At 33.9% G+C, this 13265-nt stretch overlaps 1 protein-coding gene across 1 annotated transcript in view; it reads right to left on the bottom strand.

Annotated features, from left to right (window-relative positions):
• LOC126881988 (disintegrin and metalloproteinase domain-containing protein 10-like) overlaps positions 1-2693 on the bottom strand; it is a 51283-nt gene extending 48590 nt beyond the window's left edge. Inside the window, exon 1 of the mRNA XM_050646751.1 lies at positions 2548-2693. The gene's annotated coding sequence lies outside the window, so the exon portion shown is untranslated. The remainder of the gene's footprint in view (positions 1-2547) is intronic.
• Positions 2694-13265: the final 10572 nt, after the last annotated feature.

The following is a 13265-nucleotide window of genomic DNA, read 5'->3' as shown; positions in this document are numbered from 1 at the left end:
TTATGATTTTAACATTTCTATGCTATTATTAATCTGTTTTTGACCTTTCTCCTCACTATAAAACTTAAAACTCTAAGCATACATAGAAAACGCCCAAGAAGTTGTTTGAGGACAAATTCGCTGGTTCAGAAGAAGAATGACGCAACCGCAAAATGCAAAATTCTTAAGAAGAGCAAAAAAACGATTTTTGATATCAAAATCATAAAGTATGATCAAAATTAGCCATTCACCACACCGTGGTCAGGATCTCGAGATATAAGCGTTTTTTGGGGTGTGCCTCTTGTCTATGAAGTAACATAACTTTTTTCCTATTGTATATTTTGACTTAAAATTTTTCAAAAAACTTCTTCATGAACTATATTTTATTGTTGTGTTGGTTAAAATTATAAACTAAAAAGTTTGTCACTCAACTTTTTTAAGTAAACATGAAACTAACGAAGTATGATGACAAAATGTTTAAAAATTAACAACTCCTTTTTTAATATGTTTAAACATTTTGGACAAATTTCATTGTTATCTACATACTCCAAAGATGACACAGTAAAATTTTCAAAAGGAAATATTTACAGCGACCAAAGATACAGCGAGGTAAATTAGAAAAATCATCAAAATTGATTTTTGGCATTTTTGTATAAAATTTGATTTTTGAACATGTTCCACCAACTCTAGATGAAAATAAACTTCATATTCGGATTCAGCGACCACGAAAACATAAAAATAGACTAAAATTGGTCATTCACCTTAAATTTGATTTTCGTGGTTGGCATAACGGTTGATGCCTCTCGCCTAATATACAGGGTGTAACGAAAATACAGGTCATAAATTTAATCACATATTTTGGGACCAAAAATAGTTTGATTGAGCCTAACTTATCTTAGTACAAATGTGCATATAAAAAAAGTTACAACCTTTTGAAGTTACAAAATGAAAATCGATTTTTTCTAATATATCGAAAACTATTAAAGATTTTTTATTGAAAATGGACATATGGCATTCTTATGACAGTAGAATCTTAAGAAAAAATTATAGTGAAATTTGGACACAATATAAAAACTTTTATGGGGGTTTAGTTCCTTTAAACCCCGCCAAACTTTTGTGTACGTTCCAATTAAATTATTATTGTAGTACCATTACTTAAACACAATATTTTTAAAACTTTTTTGGCTCTTATTACTTTTTCGAAAAGTCAGTTTTTATCGAGATATTTTGAATATTTGTCAAATCCACCACATATTTGTATATGGTTAAGTACGATTATGGAGACTTGGTAATAATATGAAAATTTATGTATGATTTACATTTTTAGGTATATTTTGAACCGTATTAAAAAAGAAGCCATATCTCGATAAAAGGTGCCTTCTCGAAAAAATACAAAGAGGCAAAAAAGTTTTAGAAACACTGTGTTTAACTAATGGTACTGCAGCAATATTTTAATTGGAACATACACAAACATTTGGGGGGTTTAAAGGAACAAAACCCCCATAAAATTTTTATGTAAACATATTAAAAGATAAGCCTCAACTCGATAAAAACTGCCTTATCGAAAAAATACTAAGAGGCAAAAAAGTTTTAAGAATATTAAATTTAACTAACGGTACCACAATAATAATTTAATTGAGACGTACACAAAAGTTTGGGGGGGTTTAAGGGAACAAAACCCCCATAAAAATTTTATGGGGTGCACAAATTTTACTATAATTTTTCTTTAAGATGTTTCTGCCATAAGAATGCCACATATCCATTTTCAATAAAAAATCTCTAATAGTTTTCGATATATTCGAAAAAATCGATTTTCATTTTGTAATTTCAAAGGGCTATAACTTTTTTTGTGTGCATATTTCTACTAAGGTAAGTTAGGTTCATTCGAACTATTTTTTGTCCCAGACTATGTGATTTAATTTATGACCTGTATTTTTGTTACACCCTGTATAAGTAGATAGAAAAGTATTGTATTCCTATGAGAATTACAGAATCTGGTCAAGTTTGGAGCGCTGTAAAACTTAAATAATAAATGAAATTAAACAACTGTATAGTGAACATTTTTCATTGAAAAATCCTCTACAAAATCGCTATGTTATTTTATTGTGAAATGAACGGAAAAAAGTTATAACCTCCAAAAGAAAACTTCTTACAAAATTTTCTCTTATTTTTGTTTATAACTTTTTTGTTGGTCACTTGACGATAAAAAGTAATGAATATAAAATTGTAGGAAATTTAATTTGTCTACATTTTATGTGTAATTAAATTTTCTGTAGGATTGCTAGTTTAGAAGATACAGCGCGAAAGCCCTTTGCACCCCTTTTTCCAATATGGCGGCCGGGGGACAAGGGTGGCAACCCCAAAAACTTGAACTTAAGCTTCTACTGAACCCCCCTATACATTAAAAAAATAAAATTGACTCCTCTAAGAAATGCAACCCTAAATGTAACATTTTAATGGACTAAAGAGACATTCACTAAGTCAATTTTCTAACTGGTGAAGTGTTCTAAACACAAACATTATTTATTCATTATTGAATAATTGAAGCATGTTTAATAAAAATAGTACCTTCCATCGGTGTTCCTGAGTATGGAGGAAGTAAATTAGAACGGCGCGTTTTTTCTACAATACAATATTTAACATAAAACCCAATATTGTCGGGATATCCATTTTCGTCAAAGTCCGTAGAACGAAATAGTGAATTTGCCTCTTCTACGGCCATTAATACTTGGTTAACCGCAGAATCAGTGTTGAAATTATGGACTATGCTCAGAAATGAGTAATCAATGAGGACCAACAGCGAACACAGTTTCCTTAAAAATGTATATTAAGATTAATTTTTTTTAATGATTTACCAATTATTGTAAGGTTACATTTTACCTATTCTACATTTCAAATGTGAATAATATAGGACGATCAGTTTTATGAACAATGTTTTAAAAGTTTTCTTGCGAGTGATCCATGAACGTGTCTACAACAAAATAGACGATAACATAACAGGAAACCAACTAGGATTTAGAAAAGGCTTTGGCACTATAGAGGCATTATTTACTATATATAAACACTCATAGAACGGTGCCCAGATGTCAACTGTGACATATTCATATGTCTAGTTGACTTTGAGAAAGCCTTCGACAAAATACAACACTTGCAAGTGTGAAGGCTTGTAAATATATTACGGAACACAAAAATAGATGGTCAGGATGTGAGAAACATTACAAATTTATACCGATATTCTTCTTCTTAAAGTTCCATCTCCTAGCGGAGGTTGGATATCATAATGGCTATGGTCACTTTGTTGGCTGCTGCTCTGAACAGTTGTAATGAACTACAGTTAAACCATTCTCTAAGGTTCCTTAGCCAGGAGATGCGTCTTCTTCCTATGCTTCTTCTTCCTTGGATCCTTCCTTGCATAATAACTCTCAGCAGCTCATATTTCTCCCCTCTGGTAATGTGACCCAAATATTCTGGTTTTCTTGTTTTTATACTGTTCATAATTTCTAACTCCTTATTTAAACGTCGTAGCACTTCAACATTGATAATCCTTTGAACCCACTGAATTTTCAACATTCTTCTGTAACACCACATTTCGAACGCTTCTATTTTTATGTGTTGCCTTTTCAATGTCCAAGCTTCCATTCCGTATAGTAATATAGAAAATATGTAGCATCTTAGAGCCCCCAATCTGAGAGGCAACTGAAGGTCTTTGTTTGTAAGCAGTGTCTTCATTTTTATAAATGCTTGCCTTGCAGTTTCAATTCGGACTTTAATTTCTTTGCTTTGGTCATTTTTGTCATCAACCCAGGTTCCCAGATATTTGTATGTCTTTACTTTTTCTATTTGGGTTTGCTCTAGTATTAACCTTTCATTTCCATGTTGTGTTTTTGAGACAATCATAAATTTAGTTTTTATCTTGTTTATTTTGAGTCCATATCGAATGCAATAATCGTTAATTCTATTTAACAATTCTTGTAGCGACTCCAGGGTGTCTGCCATTATAACGGTGTCATCAGCAAATCTTATGTTATTTACTATTCTTCCGTTTATAGAGATTCCATCACTTAGTTCCGCTATCGCTTCCTGAAATATGGCTTCACTGTACACGTTAAACAGTAGCGGCGACAGTACACAACCCTGTCTTACCCCTCTCTTTATATCAATATTCTCGGACTCTTGTTCGTCTATCTTTATATTGGCCTTTTGATTCCAATACAGATTGATGATAATTCGTAAGTCTCGTCTGTCTATATCTCTGTTTTTCAATAATTCTATTAGTTTTTCATGTCGGACTCTGTCGAACGCTTTTTCGAAGTCGATGAAACAGGAATAAATATCCAGGTTCATATCTAAGCATCTTTGAGAGAGGACATTAAATGCAAACAATGCCTCTCTTGTTCCAAGTCCTTTGCGGAACCCAAATTGGGTATCATCCATATCATTTTCTAGCTTTCTGTATAATCTTCCATGAATCACCTTTAGAAATATTTTGAGGGTATGGCTTATTAGTGATATTGTCCTATAGTCTGAACAATCTTTGGCATATATTGTTTTAGGTATTGTTACAAAGGTGGACACAACCATTCCTGAGGTATTTTTCCGGTTTTATAGACTTCATCAAACAGATCCAGTAGTACAGGTAGAGTTTCATCGTCTAGACATTTCAGTAATTCTGCAGGTATTTCGTCTGGACCTACAGTTTTTCCGTTTTTTGCGTTTCGTATTGCTTGTTCGATTTCCTCCATTATGATCTCTGGTCCCGTTTCGCTATCGATTTCTTCCGGTTCTTGTCTATTACCGTCAAACAGATCTGTTATGTACGCCTTCCACTTTTTTAATTTCTCTTTGACTTCTATAATAATTTTTCCATTTATGTCTTTAAGAAGGCCATCTTTCTTTTTTCGCTGTGTATTTGTGATTTCCTTTATTTTCTTATGCATATTAAAGCTATCATGTTTTTTAGAATATTCTTCTATTTCACTGCATTGATTTGTCAGCCAGGTGGATTTGGCCTCTTTTATTTTCTTTATTATTAACCTCTGTATTTCTTTGTATTTTGCCTTATTCCTGCCTTTATGTTTCCTTCTTTCCTTCATTAACTCTAGGATTTCTGAAGTCATCCATCTCTGTTTTTTCTTATTTTTGTCTGTAATATTTTCTTTCCTGCCTCTACTAACGTTTCTTGTATCATGTTCCATTTGTCATTAACATCTGTTGTCTTTATCACGTCTTGTTTGATTTTCTTTAAGTTATCATTTATTTCTTGTTTTAAACTCTGACGTATAGGTTCTTCTTTTACCTTTGAGACATCGAATCGTGGTATATTTGTTTGTTTTTGGATCTTTTTTAATTTTATCTTCATTACGCCTACTAGTGGATTATGGTCTGAATTTATGTCAGCTCCGGGGTATGTTCTCACAGACTTTATAGTGTTTTTATATCTGGATTTGATTAAAATGTAATCTATCTGGTTTCTTACAATGTGATCTTCCGAATCCGCCGGTGATTTCCAGATATAAAGTCTTCTTTTAGGTAGTTTAAATAATGTATTCATTATTACCAGCTCCTCGCTTTGGCAGAATTCGATAAGTCTGTCCCCCTTTTCATTTCTTTCTCCCAAGCCAAATTCTCCCACACATCAATCCACTTTTCCTTTTCCAATCTTGGCGTTGAAATCTCCCATCACCAACAATATGTCATCTTTTTTTGTGGATCTTATGATTTCGTTCAATTGCATGTAGAACCTTTTTATCTCGGCCTCATCTTTGTCTGCAGTAGGTGCATATATTTGGACAACGTTTATCTTCTTAGAGAATGTTTGCAACTGAATCATCATCAATCTCTCTGAGTAGGGGGTAAAACCAACGAGAGATTTGTTTGTCTCTTTGTCTACAAGTATGGCAACTCCATATCGGTGTCCTGGATCATTGTTACCAACATAATACATCATGCCGTTGTTTGTGGTTAGTTTTCCTGAATCGGGCCATTGAACATCGCTGATACCGAATATATTTATGTTAAGGCGATCCATTTCAGCTGTTAGGTTATCGAGCTTACCTGGTTGATATAAACTCTTCACGTTCCATGTGGCCAATCTTAGGGTTCTTCCTTTTTCTATTTTTTCTAAACCAATGGTTTTCTTGGTTTCCTTCTGATTATGAGGGTTTCGTTTGCTAACGACCTGAGAGGCCTCATATTCTTCAAGTGTACCTCTCCTGTCGGATCTTGGTTTCCGACTTCCATGATCAGTAAGGTGTTTTTGGGCTTTTTCTAATGCCATTATGGTTGTCTAGGAATGCCTTTTAGACCTTTAATACAGTGGTTTTCCGTTCCCTTCCGTATCCTTATGCCGTTGACCACTTCATTGGTTCATCCGCCTTTAGGGCCAATTTCTTGACCCTAGGACAAAAGAGTGCCCTACCACTTACCAACTCATCCGCCCGAAGCCGTTGGTCAGTAAGTGGGGGATTGCTTATACCGGCAATCATTCGGTGAAGAGTATGTAGTAGAAAGAAATATAGTGACCCGTCTGCCCTCGGAAACCTAATAGCCATTCGGGGTCGGAAGAAACAAGAGTTAGCCAAGAGAGGCTGATAGTAAAGATTAAAGACATTTCACTCAAGACTAGTTGAAAATAAGTAAAATGTGAAGGCCCTTACGATCCGCCAGGTGCGTTTCATAAGCGTATGAGTATTGCTGCACCTTGTATTCCCGCTCATACTTCGGGGTGTTGACTACAGGCTGTATGGCTCGTCCAGCATGCCATAGCATGGATGATAGGATGCACTCCATTTTACAATGTAGACATCCCAACTCCACGGCCTGACCGATATTAGAAAGCCATAAGTCGAGTAGACCAACAAAAATCTAAAATAATTCCAATAACAAGAGGAGAACGATAAGGATGTGTACTATCCCCATTTCTTTTTAATATGGACTCGGAAGAGAAGTTTAAAGAGGCATCAGAAGACATCAGTGAAGGCATACCAACTAACGGAACACTAGTGAAGAATCTCAGATATGCAAACGATACAATACTCCTTGCCGAAAGCAGAGAAGGGTTGCAAATTTTGGTTGATCGCACTACTCAGTACTGCGAGAGGTATGGTATGAAAAAAAAACAAAAATCATGATATCAAGAAGAACAAATTAAACGTAAAACTCACCCTCTTACTGCCATTCGTTTGGATATAGTTCTATAACTATGATCTACATCTTGAGGTTTCAAATAATACGTTTCTTTAAACTTATTTTTCGATTCGCTCGACAAAAAATCTCTCTCAAAAGCGATTGCGTTATAAGATGTATTAAAATATTCGGGAAAAATGTCGATATATTTTTTTAAATTTTCTATATAGAATACTTTATCAGTCATCACAATTTTTCCATAAAAATAAAAGTCTTCTAAATACCCAATAACATAGCTTCCATACTTTTCTTTGGTGATAAATCCTTCAACCAACTTATTTGGATGAGTTAAAGTAGTTGTATTTTCGTCGTTTTCAATTATAATAAATTTTGTCTTTTTGCTTAGACGCTCTGGTTTAGTTTTAATATAAATTTGAAGGTCTTCCTCCGTGTTAAGATGAATATGAAAATGTAAACCATGTTTTAGTTGATCTGTTAACATTTGTGAATAATTTTGTATTGCGATGTTGGTGGAAATTACAAAATGTTTGGAGAGTTTTAAGTTAATATAATCTTTTATATCAAATTTCCATTCACAATAACATAATGTAAAAAATAGTATCAAAATGTAAGTAAACTTAAAAGAACCCATCTCACAATATTTAAATTTTATAGAACTCCGAACATTGTGCTTACATTACAAAAATTACATGTCAAAACATTAAATTAACAGTACTTATTCTGTGACAGTACCTATGTCACTTTTTGTTTGATAACGTCACTAAGCCATGTGTTAAGATTTTCATTGTTAATAAACTTCTTCTTCTTCTTATACTTGTTGTAGATCTGTCGATTTGTTAATTCCGACGTTGAAGTATTTCTTGAGAGGTAGACTGTCAGCTATCTCTCCATCTTTTTGGTGGTCTCCCCGGTGGACGCTTGCCTGCTGGTTTTCCTTCTAGAGCAATTCTTGGTAGTCTGTGCTCCTCCATTCTTTTTACATGACTGAACCATTCTCTTCGTCTTTGCCTGCCCCATCTGACTGCATCTTGCACGCCACATTGTTCCCTGATGATGTTGTTTCGTATTCTATCTCTTCTTGTCTTCCTGCTATTACTCTTAGTGTCTTCATTTCGGCTGTCCGTAGCATGCTTTTGGTTTTATTGGTGTCTTCTCTTGATTCAATGCCATAGGTCATAACAGGTCTGATGCAAGTTTTATAAATTCTAACTTTGCTGTCCATTCTCATATATGGGTTATTCCAGACCAGTGGCGGCTTGTCCTATGTGGCAGGTGAGGCAGTGCCTCACCAGTATATCAATCGACTACTTACGTTATTTCGTTGTTTTATAATCAGTTTTTTAAATATAATTTAGCTTTTTGAAATTTCCTAAATACCTTTATTTTTATGAAAAAAATTAAAATAATCAGTACGGCCCTGACTCTTTATCTTATCTTATATATCTGTCTTCCACGTGCCATTCCAACTTTCTCAAATCATTACAGTTGAAGCATGCCTCACACCATCTGCAACAGTATGCGACAACGCCAACAGTAAAACCGGCAAAATTTGAAAAATGTGCCACCGATTCTAGGAACAAAATTCATCCATGCTTGAGGCTTGCCTCCGGCTCCGCGCAACGGAATAGGAATAGCCGAACGGCCTCAGGCTCCGCGGAACGGAATGGGAATAGCCGAACTGAACCGACTAGTACAAGCACAAGTCGATTGTAGATCATAGCTTTCTATGTACGCGCGGTATATACGAATGACTTATTGTATTTTAGAAGTTTATGGATATGTAGGTATTTAAAACAGTGTTCATTTTAAATAATTGTTCATCATCATCTAATATATTGTTCTGAAGCTAATTTTTTCTTTGTGGCATTTATGTAATTTATTATTCTAAATGAGAAATAAGATTATACAATTTAACTTAAAAAATGATTTTATTAACGTTTCCACTTCCACATCGGACGTTTACATACAAAAGTAGTTTTTAAGTGTTTCAAAAATGTTGTATGAGGTGGTTGTTTTTTTGTAAATTTTTTTTTGAACATACATTCAAATCAGAGTGAGCAAAAGATTTAAGCGAATAATATTGCAACATGATTCCCACAGCCTAGCTCATTCCCCATATCTTCCACGATTTTTGAAAAAACGCACACTCTTTTGTTATGTAAAACTTGAAGTTTTCAATATGGAATTGGAATTCAAAATAACTCTGTGCACTGAGGCTGAAAGTATTTGAGTCGATCGCATAATTCACTGGAAAAGTTTTAGAGAACTAATCGACAGCAAATATTTCTTGATGATTTTTTGTCCGGAATTCTTTGTAGGGATATTTTGAATAAAAAATGTTTGTAGATTATTTGTGGGGATTTTTTGTCCGGGGATTATTTGTCCGGGGATTATTTGTCTGGGGATTTCTTGTCCAGGGATAATTTGTGAGGATTTTTTGTCCGGAATTATTGGTCCTAGATTCGTCCTAGCATTATGATGTCACAAAATCAACCTTCTGGCCATTAAAGAGAAGCTAACCATAATAATAAAATTCCTCAGGTGTAGTGTGCCTCACCACCTTATACTATCACGAGCCGCCCCTGGCAAAAGAGTGTATATTTCAAAAATCTGACGATTTCAGCCGGGCGTAAGGAAATGGGCAAGTCCCAAAGTTTTACAAGAAAAAAGCGAATATTTCGCGAAATGAATGACAGATCGAAAAACTAAAAAATATGTGCTCAATATTTTTTAAAAATCTATCGAATGATACCAAACACGACTTCCCACGGAGAGGGGTGGGGGATAAATTTAATATTTTAAATACGAATCCCGCGATATTTCGCGAAATGAAATCAGATCGAAAAACTGTAAAATACACTTATTCCAATATTTTTTAAAAATCTATCGAAAGGCACCAAACACGACCACCACGGAGGTGGGGTGGGGGGTTACTTTAAAATCTTAAATAGGAGCCCCCATCTTTTATTGCAGGTTTGGATTCCTTACGTAAAAATAAGTAACTTTTATTCGAACCATTTTTTCGAATTATGGATAGATTTATGGATAGATATATAATCGGAAAAAATGATTGTTGGAATTGGAAAGTTAAATTAAAAAATGGCAAGCGCCCACTAAAATGGAAAACTTTACTTAACTTTTTTTGGTTTTAGGACCTACTCTTCACAGCCCAATAGGTCCCCATAACGGTCGAGTGACTGCACATTTAGCATACTTTGCTCCCCTACTATAAGCGTTCCATAGTAACAATATATTAAAAAATCACTTGAATCCTCATTTCTTAATGAATTATATAACTTACTGCAATAACTGAATACAAAGTTAGTGAAAAAATAATCCTATAATTTAAGCGATTACACAAGTAACGGTTATCCAAGAACATTCAAAAACTGAACGAAAATCTCTATAATGCTAATGACAATGGCATTGTCATTTACTAATGTTTACATCTGTTAAAGTTTTTGATGCATGCATTATTCCGATATTAACATATGGGGCACAAACATGGACAATCACAAAAAAGAATATGAACATACTCAGAGTCACTCAACACGCGATGGAAAGAGCAATGCTTGGCATATCACTTAAGGACAGGAAAACAAACACATGGATAAGACAGAAAACCAAAGTCACCGACGTGGTACAAAAATCACTAAAATTGAAATGGGAATACGCTGGACATGTAGCTAGGAGCGATCTTAACAAATGGCACAGAACAATTCTAACCTGGAGACCATACGAACACAAAAGACCCAGAGGCAGACCTCCTATGAGATGGACAGATGATCTGAAACGAACTGCCGGGAAAAATTGGCTGCAAGTAGCGTACAACAAAAAACAATGGACAGGAAGACTTGAAGAGGCTTATGTTCAGATGTGGACGTGAATGGCTAGACGAAGAAGAAGAAGAAGAAGAAGAAGAAATGTTTACATCTGCAGTTTCCATACTAGTGATTATTTTACTAGACGTAATTTGCCGTGTAAAAAAAGAAAAAGTAGGGATAGCTCCGTAAAATATTTGCGCCTACACTCTTAATGTATTATTTTTCTGCACCCTTTACCCAGATACTACATTTTGTGCCAGGCTCAATACACATACAACAAAGTTGACTTCATTATACTTGTACATATATTTAGGGTTTATTATTGAAGACTTTTATGTAATTTTGAGTAAATTGAATATAGAAGTCCCTAAAGTGTACTCCTAATTTTATTCTTTAAGAGGCTACATCAGTGCGTCAATATTTTTTTCGAAAGTTCTGCAAACTTTTAACAGTGTGGCAACAGTGCGTCGGCAGTACGACAGTGACAGTATACCATCAATAAATAAGGCATAATATTGTGATAACACTTTATACTCATAGGCGCGCTAAATGTTGCAAAGTCAGTCAAGTTCGATTTCTTGTTATAGATAATCGATTTTTAGTAATCCCAATGTGACACAAAATCTAGGCATGGGATAAAAGTTTATTTGAAGAAAGTGTATTTTGTTCTTCTTAATGTTTTTGTAATATTTTATTTAATTATAGAGTAATTTCCACATACTAACATATTTCTCAAATTGGGCTCTGTACCGCCATTCTTTACTATATTACGAATATGTGTGTCAAATATCTCGACAAAATACTCAAAATTAAAGCTGCAATCTTGGAAAACGTTTTCCGCACGCTGATGTTGCCTCTAAAGGACTATATGGTACCGTTCACCAAATACAGAGTGAGTTTTATGTATGGAAACACTCAATTATCTCGGAAATGGCTTGCACGATTTTTATAGGTTTTGGTGGGTAAGGGTTTTCTAATGCGGCCGATATTATAGTGCTAATTAAATTGTTCTGAGATTTTCCACTTTTCTGGAAATCTAATGAACTTTCATATTTCAAATGGAATACCCTGTATATTTTTTGCGTTTTGAAGTCCTTAAGAAATACTGATCATTTTTCATGTTATATTCCCTATATCTAAATGCCATAATTTCGGAGTTATTGCTACATTTATTTAAAAAAATTTTAAACAAATTATAAAAATTTTAAACAAATTATAAAAATCAATTTTTTCAGCCCTGGTAAATATTATTTTAGATTGTTTGGATCATTGTTAACAATAAAGATCTTTTGTAATTTTTCTCTAAAGTTAAGCGTTTCCGAGTTGTAAACAATTTAAAAGTGAAAAAAATCCAATGTTCAAAAACACAAATAAAAAATATTATTTTTGAAACTGTAAAGTACCCAAATTCAAGCTCAAGCCTTTTTTATCAGTTACCGATAAGTAATTTCAGCTTGTTTCATTTTAAAACATTGTTTTTTAGTTCTTAATGAAGCCCGATCGCCCGTCCTCTCATATGCTTCTTCATTAACAATTAAAAAGCAATGTTTTAGAATAAAAAGAGCCAAAAAATCTTATGACAAGCTATTAGAAGAAGAGTTAAGCTTGAATTTAGGTACTTCGTAAAAAATTATATTTTTACCTGTATTTTTGAATCTTGAAAATCGTCATTATTCAATTTTTTATTCAATTTTTTTCAGTTTTAAATTGTTTATTACTCGAAAACGATTAACTTTGAAGAAAAATTACAAAAGATCTTTTTTGTTTCCAATGATCCAAAGAACGTAAAGTAATGTCTACCCGAGCTGAAAAAATTGATTTTTATAATTTGTTTAAATTTTTTTTTAAATAAATGTAACAATAACTCCGAAATTATGGCATTTAGGTATAGGTAGGGTTACCATACGTCCGGATTTCGTCCGGACAGTCCGGATTTGAAAGATATGTCCGGATTGGGGTCCGGATATGAGAAATGTCCGGATTTTTTTGCTTTACTAAAAATAATGGTAAATACTAGGCCCAACGGTGGGAAATTTCATTCTGCGCAGCACCTTAGGTCTAAAGTATGTTAAAACATAGGTATATGTATTTTAAACTGGCAGAGATTTTCAATGTCAGTTGCATATTGTAGCGAAACAGCTGTACTTTTAATGCTGCCACATGCATTTCGCATATATGTACAATGTAGAGGTAGCAACGCAGTCAAATTCACATTTTACATTTTCTACAACCCCTTGGACTACCCCTGTCCGGATTTGGCATTAATAAATTATGGTAACCCTAGGTATAGGGAATATAACATGAAAAATAATCAGT

Source organism: Diabrotica virgifera, chromosome 3, assembly GCF_917563875.1.
Source record: "Diabrotica virgifera virgifera chromosome 3, PGI_DIABVI_V3a".
NCBI classification, from domain to species: Eukaryota; Metazoa; Arthropoda; class Insecta; order Coleoptera; family Chrysomelidae; genus Diabrotica; species Diabrotica virgifera.
Note: the sequence above shows the minus strand (reverse complement) of the source record. Positions and strands in the feature narration are given on the sequence as shown.